Source organism: Apis florea, unplaced genomic scaffold, assembly GCF_048593485.1.
Source record: "Apis florea isolate Af1SG1 unplaced genomic scaffold, ASM4859348v1 contig_3796_pilon, whole genome shotgun sequence".
NCBI lineage: Eukaryota > Metazoa > Arthropoda > Insecta > Hymenoptera > Apidae > Apis > Apis florea.
The window spans coordinates 59,640-74,805 of NW_028256858.1; the positions used below are offsets into that span (position 1 = coordinate 59,640).

At 35.9% G+C, this 15,166-nt stretch overlaps 1 long non-coding RNA gene across 5 annotated transcripts in view; it reads right to left on the bottom strand.

Moving 5' to 3' along the window:
• LOC147656327 (uncharacterized) overlaps positions 1–15,166 on the bottom strand; it is a 47,438-nt gene that overhangs the window by 7,081 nt on the left and 25,191 nt on the right. The window lies entirely within an intron of this gene.

Here is a 15,166-nt window from a genome sequence, read left to right on the forward strand (position 1 = left end):
GGCTTTGGTCGACGCTGACGTCGTTTAATTGTACGTCTATGACATCGATGTTCGATCGGCTGATTATTATGCAACGCCTATTCGATACACTTAGCCGAGGTCCGGGGTCACTTTTGCAGAGAATTATGACGTGGACGATGGTTGGAAGAGGAATCGCGACTCCGGTACAGGATTTGACGAATGGCCGGCTTGGTTTATTGGGATGTGGGGAATTTTGGTAGGTAGGAAATGTGATAGGTGATTTGAATCGGGGAATGGGGGGAGGAGGAGTGGATTGGATCGATTTCGGGGATGCTTCGTGTCTATACTTATTGATAGATGTTGAACGTCTAGTATGGAATGGTTATTGCTGGATCATTGCTGATTTCAAGTGAAAAATTCTTATTAAGCGATGAAAATTTCGTTTGAGAGAGTTTGTTAGAATGAAATTTTTCAGCAATTCATATATAAAAGTATAGCTATATTTTATACGAAGAAGATGGATCAATAAGAGAGATGAATGATATTTGTTTCAAACGATCGATCGTTTGCCGATAAAATTAAGACATGTTTCATATCGTAACATGATAACATCATGTATAATTCAAATGCTATTTGGGAAATGTAATAATTATCATATAGTCTATCTATTATTAATTGCTCCAATAATTGGAGCGTATTAATTGCAATATACATTAAACGATTAAGAGGTATGGATGCACGACATTATTTAAAATATTATTTCTTAAAATGTTCGAGCGAATGAAAGAAAGAGTCAAAAACTTGTTGTTTCGACTTTAATTTAAAGTTAACGAATAAATCTAGAAGATTAATTTGCATTTACATACCTTGAAATTAAATCGTACTTTCCAATAAATTTTCTTAAATTTTCGTACAATTAATCGTCCACGTTTCAAGATGTTATGTCTCCCTTTCTGGCAGAGAATTGTTTACTAAACCAATATTTCGATCGTTGAAATTTAACATTACTATGCTAATTGTATATGTATATCGCATGTTATCTCGAGTATAACAATAACACTTGCTATAATCCTACTCTAGGCTTGTCCAAACCATCCTGGTAACAACAGTTAATGCCCATGATGTTCGATGTTCCAATGATAATATACAAGCGGATCAATTGTTCGTTTGATCGGATGGACGTGTATACACAACGCAAATAACTTTATTAATTATTCTCCCGTGCCGTTATTGTTCTTGTTTTAATTAAATGGAATTGGCTTTAATGAGTAACGATGTTTTAATATAAATACGAATACGGATAAAAAGGTAAAAGAAAAATTTTGTATTACTATCGTACCTAGAATTCTCTTTTAATCTCAATTATAAAATTATTAAAAATACGTGCATCGCAATATATACCTTCTTATTTAACTCAAACGAACCATTCATTACCACCATGACATCCTGCATCCTTCATAACAAGCATTGATTATTTTGTAACATTCAACGAAGATAATTATATACCCATTGAATTAACTCTCCTTCTATTTAAATAACGAACATGTTAATTAAAATTCCACTCAATTATCTAATATAATTTAAATATCACATACTTATCTATAACTTCAGCATACTTCGTTTTTTCTTTACTTCATCCCTGAGGAAACCAAGACCAAGGAAGAGAATTCACGAGCGGTTTACGAGGCGTCGTTCAAGCGAATTCGTCACGATCCTCGAATTTCAAGGTGAGCATAACTCTCTCTCTCTCTCTCTCGTCGAATATGGCGGTCGCCCCGGAAATGGAAACTTGAGACACGAGTCAAGCCCGCGAGGAGGACGAGCACAATGAGAAAAGCTGCCACGGGGATGAAGGAAACCTTGTCGGTAGACGAAACTTGCGAGGGCTCGAAGTTGAGATTTAACGAGGCCCCTTCTCGCGCTCGGTTAAGTATTTAATTAACCCTCCACGTCGTCGATTTCACGAGGGGTGTCTCGTTCGACTGTCGAAACCGGTTGCAAGAAAGAATTCTTAGCTGGCAGGAACCGGTTAATTACGTAGGAACCGGAAACGAGATTGCATCCAATTCCTTGTCTTGGGATGGACAAGACGGAAGGAATATCCAAGATCTTTGAAGAGTTGTTTCGTATTATAGCTTTGAAGAGAATAGAAGGATTTCTTTTGTAGTTCTTGAATTAGACAAATATAAATTGATTTTATTAATAAAGTAGATTTATTAATTTGATATGATTTGTGTGTACTTATTATACGTGAAATTTTTAAATTTTGATTTGAAGAAATTATGATTCACAATGTTTCATAGAGTGTATAGTCGATATAAAATTATTCTGAATGACGATATACAGTGACAATTTGAATGTTGCATTCTTTTTATATGGATTGTATATATTGAAATTTATCAAGCATGATTGTTCTTTCACAAGCAATTATTTCTTCGTAGTTAAAAAAAATTTATTTCTTCCGCAACGAGAGTGTGGTTTAAGTGGGATGGTTTTTACGTAAAATGAAGTATAGATGGTATGCAAGAATGATAAAGGTGATCATTGTGGTGATACTCTTAATTGGAAGTATAGTCTCGGTAGAAGGAAGAAGTATGGAATGGATAAAACGAAAACGGCATTAAAAACATCGCTGAAACATTGTATTGCCGGGTGGAATGCAATTTTAACAACGTCCATCGCGATGTTAACCCCGTTTCATCGTTATCGCACGACAATACGCGTATTTGCAATATTTCTTTGTCAACGAAATGTTCTTCGCCGACGAAAAAGAGAAATGAAAAATAAAGGAGAATCAAATCTCACCAAGAATCACCAAGAATAATATAATTGTATCACATGTCACTTTCGATGATTCCTATTTTTTTTATTTTTTTTTTTTTTATTTCAGATTCAAAGCATTTAAAAAAGCATTTATGTATGTAAATGTTTTGCATTTAAAATTCTAAAATTTAATCAAAATGTTTATGAAAATTTCCGCAAAAATAAGATTAAATATTGTTACAAAAATTCATCTCTCAAAAAATTGAACGTATAATAAATAAGCAATAAATAAATAGCGATGAATATTAATTTCATCGGTTTTTGTCTATTAACAGCAATCAATGAAAATTTATTCGCAAAGTTAATTCTTCATTAAACATAAAATATCAAATTGAAAATTCTCTTTGATATATAACGTGCATCATAAATTATACAGTAAATGGAAACCTCGTGGTCTCGAATTAACCTGTTTTCGTGTAAAACATATTATATATGTGTGTAATATTATCGATAAATAGTATACACTTTAATTCCGTGAAAAGTCTCGATATATTCGACCTAAAGACTTATATAAAATTTTTAGAGTTTTAGAGAAACTTTTTTAAAAAAATTCAATATTATTAAGCTTAAATTTATTTTTAATTATTAAATTAGCATTGAAAATTCCACTAACTCTTCACTCTTCGCTTTACATTTTATTCAAAAAGGACAGATTAAAGGTAATCTTAATTATTTATTACCATATTTATCATTTATATAACATGCAAACTGACTTTTTATTATTTTCAAGAAAAAAAATGGAATATTTTTCACTCGACCCATTCTGAAAAATTGAAACTGTTATTATTCCATAATTAAATATCTATTTAGTTTATTTCTTAGAAAATCATTTTCATCTATTTTACATATCTTATTATCCTGCTTATTAAAATTTTAACAACTTTCCTTCCCTCTGAAAAATCTCTGCCTCAACGAAAAATTGCACAAAAACGTATACGTCTCCCAGACTCGACGATTACGAGTTAAGTAATCGCTCCATGAAAGTGACTGGGATGCAACAAGATAACGCAGGGGTTTGTCGTGCATTAAAATTCATGTACACAGAGATTCGAGCGAGATGTTCCATTCGAGGGAAAAGTTTTCGAGGAGGATGAAGGAAACTCCTTGTAATCGATAGTTTCAAAGATGTCGGATCGTAAAGACCCCGGAGACTTTATAACCCTCCCAGTTTTCCACCGATGCTGGATCGTATGTATACATATATGTATATATATATACACACACACGTATACATACGGGTAAACCGCGTCAGCTTTGCAATCTTTTACAGTACGTAATTCCAAAGTCAGCCGGTCACTAGAACAGGTAATTTACTTCTCCGGGAGCAATCACGTCCTCGCGGAATAATTCAACGGCGGGACCCTCTTTGCTTCGAGCCCGTCCATTTCCCGCTCTCTTTCCCTTTCTCGCTGTTTACTCACCTCTAACTATTTTATCGGTTTTATTTCCCCACGTTTTTAAATTTCAAGTGTGATTCACGACCGTTTTAATGCGGATCCGTAAATCCTTCGGGGAAGCAATTCTTTCACTAAGATTCTTCGAGAAGCTCTTTTTTCTCTTCTTCTTCTTCTCTTCTCGAATTTTGCCAATGAAGATCGCGCATCTTTCTAATGGAATGTCGCCTTTTACTTGGATAAAGAAATTATACGGTGCCGCATAGAGCGTGACAAGAGGAAGAAAAGATGATCGGAAAATTTTAATGTTTGAAAGTGTTAATTTCCCTCTGGATAATATTTAAATTTGGTATACACTTTCTTCGACAGTTCTTTTCTGTAGTTTGGTTATGAAATAACTTTTATAATCGATCAGAAATTGGTTTCAATCATTTTTCACTTTCAAATCGAATTAATTGAAGATAATTAGCTATCGTAAATCAGAAGTTTATGAAACTTTAATTTGGCTAAATCGAGCACTTTGCACCATAATTAATTGCATGGTCACCATTTAAACGTTGATATGTAAATTTCATTGCGTTAGTTTAACCGTTGATGTGCATATTAACCTGATCTTCTTCCCAAATATGGTCACTTCACTTTGATGGTATGCTTTTCGTACTGCTCTTCGCGTTTATGGTATTAAGAGCTTAGAACGTTTATCCAGCGAATCATGAAATGAATTATATAGATCTAGAGGATCATATGTTGTTTCGAATTATTATCACGTTATATTTTATCTATAAATATATATTGATTTACGAAATCTCCTATCATTATCATTTATATCTCTTGAATCGTAAATCTATTATTTTAATGGTAATAATTAACAATTCTCCAATTTTTGAATTTTGGAATTTATATCTTCAATATCATTTTAAAAATATAATTTTAATAAAAGAATAATATTTACTTACACATATTTTATAATTTTTATTTAAGAAGATCATTTCTTAAGATTGAGACGATGTTTTAATTTCAATAATTACATTCTCTAATTTTTTCTATTATTGCACATATTTATTATCCTATCATATATTACATGGTAATTTTAATTTTCCTTTAAAAATTTATATAACAAATGATTTTTCGTTCTTGTAAAAACGATCAAACGATCACATGCCAATAAAAATATCCAATCAACAACAATTCCAATACGATCATCCCGTTACACTAATAAAAATATCCAATTCACCCAACTCCTCGTTAAATTACAAAGCCAAGACAAATGGTACATAACGATCGACGTCCACGTACTATTTATCTCTCTGGAAGAGGAGCTTAAGTCGACAAATCAGATCCGCTCCATTTTACTCGGCACACGAGACCGGCGAAAGAAAGATGAAGCGAGCCAGTATCGTCCCGTAATCGAATCACCTTTTTTTTTTCGTTTTCTTTTTCTTTCTTTTTTTTTTTTTTTTTTTCTCCCCAAAGCGTGGTCTCCTATCCGCAAACAGTTTGTCTCCCTGGAAACTTGTCGTTCGCGTGCTCCCTGGAACACCATTCGTCTATCGGCCGAGCCATTCGTCTTGCCACGTTTTGCATCGAGAGAACCGTGTCTTCCGCCTCTCGAATCCATCTGTTCGCAGTTTCGCTATTATTGCCCGATCGAGAGTTGATTTCCTTTGACGTCGTTATTCATTTATCTCGAGAAACCGTCTCTCTTCGTGATTGTACAATACGAATTCGTGTTTGCATTTGCGAAGGAGAAGACGAATTTCCTTATCGAATGATTGGAATATAATTTTTATTCCAGTTTGGTTTATTTAAAATTGATAATTGCAGAGAAGATGTTAGTACGAGTACAAAAAAGTATACGGAATTCTTTTTATTTCATCTTATCAGAATTAACTCGGGAATAGTTTGACTAATTTTGTTTGCAAGAGGAAGAAAGATTCGAGGGGGGAGGAAGGGGATGTGGCAGTAAGGCACGAAATTTACTACTAGCTCTTTTTTTTTTTTTTTAAAGCTGGAATTTTTTCCCCCGTTCGAATTTTTTTATTTATCTTTTCAAAGTGTCACTTTGTCACGCTTCACGCTACAATCATTTCGTTGGCATCAAATGGACACGAATGGCGGAAGATACGCGTCCCATGTATCTTTCATGATTTTTATCTTTTCGAAGTAACGCACTGCAGCCAGACACAATAGCATTCATACGTGAAAAAACGTATTTCACGCCGATTAAGAATTGATTGTCAGAAGCATACGACACATAAATATTAAAAAAAATATATGCATGTATGTACGTATATAGAAATGTAAAATGTAGAAAATATTACCAAGAAATTTTCGATTCGATGAATTTATAACCATAAAGTATTAAATTTCGTGATAATAATTAAAAGTAGGCGAGAAAACATTCCGACGTTCAAAAGTTTATACAAACTATTTTCATACTTGTTCTAAAATCAATCGATTCAGAAAAATGTTGCGAAAAAATACTTATAACCCCGTTCTTCCTATAAAAGAAAACATTTATCATTACCAAACTGTTCATTCGTTTATTAGAAAATTTCAGAGAATACTCACGTGTTCATTCTACAGTTGTGTCGATAAAAATCTAAATTCATCTCAGCTCTTCGTCAACACGAGCTCCACCAATTCTTCCCACAAATTTTCCTAACGACTCGTCAACCTGTCGTTCATCCCCATAGAGGATGATTTCATTTCGAGTGAAGAATGGGAGAAACGATGCGTCAAACGATCTAGCACCGGCCTGTCCCTTGGCCTATTTATTCCTTTTGCCGAGGTGTCACGTCGTCGTCGAGATTCGGCCAAGTTTCAACCGGGGCGAGGATGGACGGATACGCGTACCGACAGCGGAAACGCATAGATTTTCTCCCCTCCTCCTTCCCCTTCTCCCTTGTTGGTGGTTTTTTGAATTCAAGCCGCGGCGGCAGCTGTGCCAAACCCCCGGCGGGACGGACTGGCAACGATTTCGACCTGCTCTATTTTTACCCCGTCCCCCCGTCAACCTGAGAGATTTAAGGCCGCAGAGATAACGCCGCCTCACGTACTTCCTACGTTACAGCTGATCCTCCCTTAGCGATGGGCCAACGATCGCCGCCGATCGTTCGTTTTATCCCGAATGCGTGTAATATACGTTCACGTAACGAATTTAAACGTGCGTATCACTCGGTTCGGCCATCTATTTCTGACCTCGTTGATATTGGTTTGCGTGGTACAACAGGTGCGATCGAAATGGAAGAGGAGGCACCTCAAATATTTAGAATTCACGTTTCCTTTCGTTCTATGGTATGGATCGTGCGAGAAATTTGGTAAAAAGGGTATTGGTAATTGGATTAAATTTTAACGAATTTCAGCTCGTGCTTGGATTTCGATAATCCAATTTTTTTCTTTTTTCTTTTTTGTACGACTTGTATATTTAAATAGTTTGATTTCTTTTGTGTAATGTTTAGGTAGTTAATGATGCTTTTTTTTTTTCAAACGTTTCGATACAAATTTTATACGTAGAGTTGTTACGTCAATGATGATACACACAAGGGAAGCTGCATCTAATTATGTTTACCTCGCGAAACTGAGAAGTTTCTTTGTTCCTATTCGAAACTGTATCTTCATCAACGTTAATCAGCATTGCTTCGAATCTTACAAATCGAAGTAACTATTGATAGTCGCGAAGTTTCGTAATTGATTAAGTTGGAACGTTCAACGAGTAATCTCATTGGTAGCTATACAAAGAAGCAAAAATACGTGTGCGGATCGAGACAATAGCAAACAATGGATAAATAGAGATTCACGTTCCGATTAATCCTTCTTAGCTTTTTTCAAGGGAAATTTACTGATCTTATTTTATCTCTCCCCTTTGTTATCGAATACCTCTTTATTATTAACATATATCACGAATATGGGAACATCGTTTAATTGGAAATTCTTCAGGTATAATTGTTAACGAATTGTTAACAAAAAAAAAAAAAAAAGAACACTGTATACTCTAAATTCTTCATTGCTTATTAATTTTGAAAAATTAATCGTTTCTTTCTTTTTTCTCTTCGAAACAAATTTATCAACGAAAGTATTGATAAAATGTCTTCGCATTTAGCTATCAACGTTCAAAAGTACAAATGCGTCTCCCCCTCAGGGGATTGATAACGAAAACAAAAAAGTGCAATGGAAGAGACCGACTCTTTTTATCAGCCGACGAGCACGAGATTCGTTAGCTCGTTTAGACGATGCCGCTAAACGAGCGCCAGTTTACGGATTAACTTGAACTCTCGTGGACGGTTCGCCAATTACAGCGAAACGTTCGCGAGAAAGAATCGCCGGGAGCGTGAAACAGGCTCCTTTTATGAGTGGCACGTAAGAGGAGAGTCGCGAAATATCCACTCGAGAAGCCCAAGACTGTGCAGGATAGACACTCTGGACCCCTATAAACCTCGGCCATCCCCGTTTCTGAACCTGCGCCGCGCTGGGTGCAGAACTAAAAGTATCCGGCTGGCAGTTATCTCGTAATAGGATAAATAATGGAGCCGCCATTCGTGCCGCTTACACCGACCGGCTGAGAAACGATTCCTGTGTGTGTTTCCGCCTTGATGGAATTCTCGAAATAAAAAAAGGGATCGGGAGAATCGTGGGGAAAGATATCCGTAAGAAATATTGGGAATTAAGGATGGCGATTGGGAATTAAGGGGTGACAAAGAAGGAGTTCAACGGGGGTGTTATTGAAAATTGATTGTAGATTGATTCGTTCGGTGTTTTTCTTTTCCTTTGCTATCTGATAATTTTAAATGCTCAATGCTTTCTGATATGTAATTTTCTGTTACGCGTTGATATTGTAACGTAGACAAGAAAAGGGTTACAATTAACAAAGTTATCTGACGAACTTGGATTAAATAATTCGATGATGGAACTATAGTAAAAGGTAATTAGCTAAACAAGATTGCAGAAAGTTTACAAGATTAACACGAAGATTCTCATAGCATAAACTTCAGCAGCACGGTTGCTTGTTTATCGTCAGTTTCTCTCTTATATCAAAATAAAAGAATGAATTTCAGAAAAAACGACATTATTAACATTATCATTTTCACGATAAATAAAATGCATTAAAACTTGTGGATATAAATAAAGATTTTTCACTTGTTCGCAGCTTAATTACCCCTTCTTCCCCAATTTTATTTCATCCTCTCTTCTTCTTCTTTTTTTTTTCGACAACACATATCGAGACACTCATAACGTGTTCTCTCGTTTCAAATATATAAATAGGGAATTACACTTCTAGCATACACTTCTAGCGCTCCTCGTACAGATATCCTGCACACACGTGCACAGCAACTTCATCAGTTTTCTTGTACGTGAAACGAAATTCACGAGGATCGTACACAGAGACGCGTTTCTCCGCGATCCACCATTTTCACGGAGGCTCGAGCGATTTTTTTCCGTCTCATTGCTCCAACCAAGTTGTTAAGCCATTCGAGTTGTTCGCCCCTTTCTTCCCCTTGGACGCAATTAGATCGGTAAACGACATTACACACCCTGATATATCCGAATGGATTAAAGGGTGCTGATACGAGGAATTGCGAAACGAAAGGTGAAATACGTAACGAGGATAATTTCTCGAGGGGCGATGTGAATTTCCAAGGGCAAACGCTGACTGGTTACTCTTCGCATTATGTGTTAATCAGGACGTAAGCGTGATTACGCCGTCAAATTAGCCGTGTATGCATCGTACTCCAAAACCAGATGCGTGCTGGCGGAATTAATTTATGAAGCTATGCGATGTTAAATGTGGAATAATCGGTTTTGGAGAAAAAATAGATGCGATTGTTGCGTGGAGTTGAAGTATCGTGAGGATTTCTTATTTGTTCAAGGCAAATGATTGTATCGTTTTTCGGGTTTTTCTTTAAGAAATGTGAAGAAGTTTTATGTTATTAGTATATATATGTCTCAAAACAACTTTTTTAAAATCTTCATATAATTCCATTTGTATTCTACTATCTACTATTCAATTTTTCAAAAATTATATTTTATTTAATTATCTGAAAAATAGTTTTTAATGCCATTAAGATAATCAATTTTTTTTATAGAGAATCATCATAATTATGAGATTAAAAAGAACAATCTATAATCCAATCTAATCAATTTTTTAATATTACAAGAAAATTTAGAAAGAATGAGAATGAGACATGAATATTTTAATATCAATGAAAACTAAATAAAACTGTATACTTCTAAAGTCATGATCGTATCACGAATCTAACATCGAATTTCCTCATTATTTTTCATTGTTCTACAATCTTTTATATCAAACAATTGCAACTTGTGTATTTAAAAACAATGTTACCAATTAAATTATATTATATAACAGAAATAGACGTCTCAAAATAGTTATCATCCTTTGTCATTAAAGAGTTACTCACACGCTAGCGTTAAAGAAGAAGCTTTCCTTCCAACAACAAGCACTTCGCCCTTGTACTAACGATAAGAGTCGAGAATAGCACACGGCTTTCCAGCAAAAGATGGATCCATAAAACTCGAACGACGGAGGATATGATAGAAGCAAGCGTGAACAGCTGATCGCTGCCACTGTATTCGCGTTCTGCATCACGGCCATTGTTATCGTTCGTCTCTCGATTAGCATCTTTCACACGTGGAATATCTGACCGCGACGTTAACAGGAATTTATTCGAGCAAAGCTCTCGCCGATACGCAACAACTTTGAATTTGCAATCGGCCATTAAACTTTCAAATTTATTATCGTCAAAACACGAGGGGAAAGTTACGTTGCTCGTGCGCGTTGCTATGCATCGAATACGAATTTAGCAAGAGCCGCAAGTCGCGATGCATATCGCGATCTCTCTATCCCGGAATAAACAGTATGATTCTAAACTATCCTTCATATTTTCTTTGTATCATTTGTAAAGAATCGATCGTTATGTTTGATATTTCATTCAAAAATCTTTAAAATAGTTTCTTTTTATGTACATATACAATACATCTCGAGATGATAATTTGTTTGCTTTGAAATTCAATTCGAAGCAAAGAAATCTAAAAATATAAAGTAATAAATATTCAACGAAAGATAAGTTTCTTTCTTCTTCGCTGTTTTCGTCGACGATTTGTTCGACAATTCGTTCTCCTCCGTGCAATACATTTTAACTATTGCGAAATAGTGTCAAGTGCATAAGCATATCCCTTTCATATTTCGTGAAATCGCGAATATGAAGGGAGCGGCAAGGAAAACGGCGGTAGCCCGGGAAATTTATCTGATTTCGAGACAAATGCCTTCAGGTACGAGCAATAACTTGAAATTTAGGTATCGCGTGCAGTTGATATTGCAGTCCGCGCGATACATTTCCACCCATTATGCAGAACAAGGCAGTTATTATTTAAATGTAGAACGTGTTTTGAATATTATTATGTAATATATTAGAAATGTTACATGTGTTCAATATAGAGTATATTTGCCAGCTTCGGTACAATTTTAAAAGAAAAAAAAAGCACGTAATGTTTTCTTACTGTAACATCGATTAAAAAATATAATTTATGCATTGCATGATCGTAGCGAAAAAATAGCTTGAATTCTAGTGATCCCTAGATAATTTAGTGATCCCTAGAATCCTTTTCGTTGCAAATATATATTACTTTTATATCCAACAATTACCACCAAAATAAATATCACTCGTATCTTGATACCGGTGTGAGATGATGGCCAGAAATATGCCAGAAATCTTTCTCTTTCTGTCAAAATATTTCGCGATCTTCCAAAAAACGATCAAACATTCATCGCGCGACCGAACAAAAATTAGCAATATTCTAAATCCTCCGTATCCGTTAAAATCCAACGAACTCGGGTCGACGATCGTGTCTGCTCACTTTATCGCGGCGGTGTTGGAGCGAAAGGCGCTAAATTTATTCAGCTATCCATCGTAAAAGCAGAACCCACCACCCCATTCCGCCTTTCCTCGTATCTCGGGCGTAACATCCGTGAAACAATGCCCGTAACTGCGGGGACTCGAAATGTCGATAAACCCGCTACCGTCGCACGGAAATGTGAATTCGGTCTTCATATTCTATTTCGCCTCTGTTTGTCAGAATAGGCGAACTGTCCCCTACCATGACCGATTTTAACGATCAATTCCGCGTAACGAATACACCCGTGGACACGGTTATCGGAAATCAGTTTGCAAATCGATTTGAAAGCGTTTTCAAACTTCCACGGTGGAATTCTCGTGTTTCGATCGATTCAGGACATTGTGAGGCATTCATTTTCATTGTCTTTGTACAGTTTTATCGCTTTCTAAGTATCGTTGACAGATGAGATGATTATATAGTGGAGAAACGAAATTTAAAGATTTGGCTTTTGATCTTTCTCTTCTTTTCTTGATACGGCAAAATTGAAATTAACGCTTGGAAAGTATAACCTGTCATGGCACGATAAATTCAACGAATTCAATTCTGAATATTTAGTATCTCGAATCATCAGAGATGATGTTTTGTTTGTTTGGAATACTTGTTCCTTGATTAACCAATACAATAGGTTATGATTTTGTACATGCTAATTATAGCTAAATTACCTTGCAAATTAATTTTGCAACTAATTGCTACATTGAAAATTTTCTTTACTTTCGTCATACGTTTCCATTCCATCACGTGATTTCATCAATTTTTGATCAATTTTTTTTCAACAAACTAACTTTTTCACTATTAAGCCATTTTTTCTAGTTTATAGTCCGAAAATTTATATACACCCTCGTCACAACAATATTTCCATCTCGCGTTATAAACAAGATCAAACTGCACCAATTAATCCATCAAACGGGCAAAAAAGTGAAACAAACTACAATCAACGTCAAACATAATTCCCTGTCGTACGGCAATATTTATTCCATAATAGGTCTCATCTTTTCACACATCATCACCACCTCGAGACGCATAATTTTCACGCGTTGTGGCATTGACGACACGTTTTTTTTTCAATCATCGCCGATGATCGAAAAGAAAGTGCGACTCGAAGACGGAATGACTTCCTGTCCTGATCACGAGCCAATCTCGATGCACTTTGCAGCCCGAAACAGCAACGTTTAAACTAAATATTTGCATCGGACTGCACCGCTACGTTCGAGAGAGGGCAGCATGAATTATTCAGTCATAAAGCGGCCGCGCCATCGGTAATTTCTGAAGCGAGGCATGATTCAGGATACGTGGACCGATGTCGCGAATCGATTTCATGTTGCGGCTGAACGCCTCAAACGCGACTCTATCGGAGGACAGGGTAGAGGGTAGTAGTAGTATTTCGTTAATGTCGCTGTGGAATCCATTACATTTCGATATTGTGAGATTGCCGTGATAATAGACGAAATTATCGGATAGGGCTTTATTGATTTCGTTATTATTATAGGATGTTTATGCAAAATTTAAACGTATAGAATATACACGACATGCGAAAAGCTGTAAATGTTGGAAATTTAAATTAGAATTTAATCATTTCGTCTAATTTTCCAATTATCGTGCAATTTTATTCCAAACACGCAAATCCATGAGAATTTTCGTTTCAAAAAAATAGGAAAGTGTTGTATATACGTCGAATTTTTAGTAATACCAGAAGATATGATCTACATTTTTCCTTTCTCCTTCTCTTTTCAACTATCAATTATTTCTTCGCCAACACGCAAATGTTATTAAACAAAGGAAGCCAATCCTTTTTAACCTGAAATACAAATAACCAAGTCACAAACGAGGATCTCTTAAATAATTTCTCTTAAGACGGGGCAACTATTAATTAACAACACGAACACATACCCCTTGTTCGGTAAACGAGCATTCCAAACAGTTCCTCCAAGTAATTAAATCGAAAATAAAAGGAAAAAAGACATCGAAGCCACGAGCACAGCTTCTTCTCAACGTTTACCTATTAAAAACTTATTCCATTTATCAGCAAAGTGAGTCTCCTCTCTCTCGAGCATCCTTTGATACAACGGCTAATCCCTTTTACCAAACGCGATTATCACCGTGTGACGCGATTCAACGCGACAAGCCAAAGTATCGAAAACAATTTACCCGGGTCTCTCGTACGCTCTAAAAATGGTACAACATGCACTCCTCGAAAGTGCAATCTCATCGATTCTCGCTCGAGCCGAGGCGACCAAAAGAACTCGAGAGCGATATACACACACACATATATATATATATATATAGAACGTGAGTCGGCCGTCCCTGTCGCGTTTGCGTCACCCTAAATTAGAAACCGATTTATCGATCCCTTTTTACGTACTTTTCACGTCGGTTACAAGATCCTATCCGATACGGGATATGCCAGTGTCTCCTATTGAGCCTGGTCGCCAATAATGCGGTAGTTGCATCCACGGGTCCAGGGGGGAGGATTGCTTCCAATAATGTCAGACACACCCGTCTAACTTCTCGATACCGACCCTCGAGCTTTGCCAAACCCTCGGGGATGTTTGCGGCCCGATACATTCGTTCGATTCTGTACGATTAAAGAAATCGATTCCTCTTTAACTCTTGGCACGTATCTAAAGGGTAAAGCTATGGCGCTGCTAACGTCCACTCCTCGAATTTTCATCGATGCGAGATTTAAAATTAGTCACGATCGATTTTTGAGAAATTTCGAAGATCGAAGATCGAGATTTAAAATTGATCGATTTCTGAAGGAAAATCAAAGCAGATCTATCTTTTTGGAATGTTTAATATCACAGCGAATCATCATATTGAAGATTAATCGATTAAAAATTAGGAAAGTAATTATTTGTTAATTTTTGGAGAACGTTTTTCTTAAGCGTTGAAGTAAAGTATCGATAAATATTGGTTTGGAGTAACCAAAACTTTCATCTCAATGTTAAAAGTGACACTTTCGTTTTAACCTTTTTCTGAACGTTGATTTTTCTTAGGGAACTTGTAAATTCTAATGCGGAAGAAATCTTCCTCCACGCTTCGTAGTGACAGTAGCAATTTTGCAAACTGAGAATTAACGA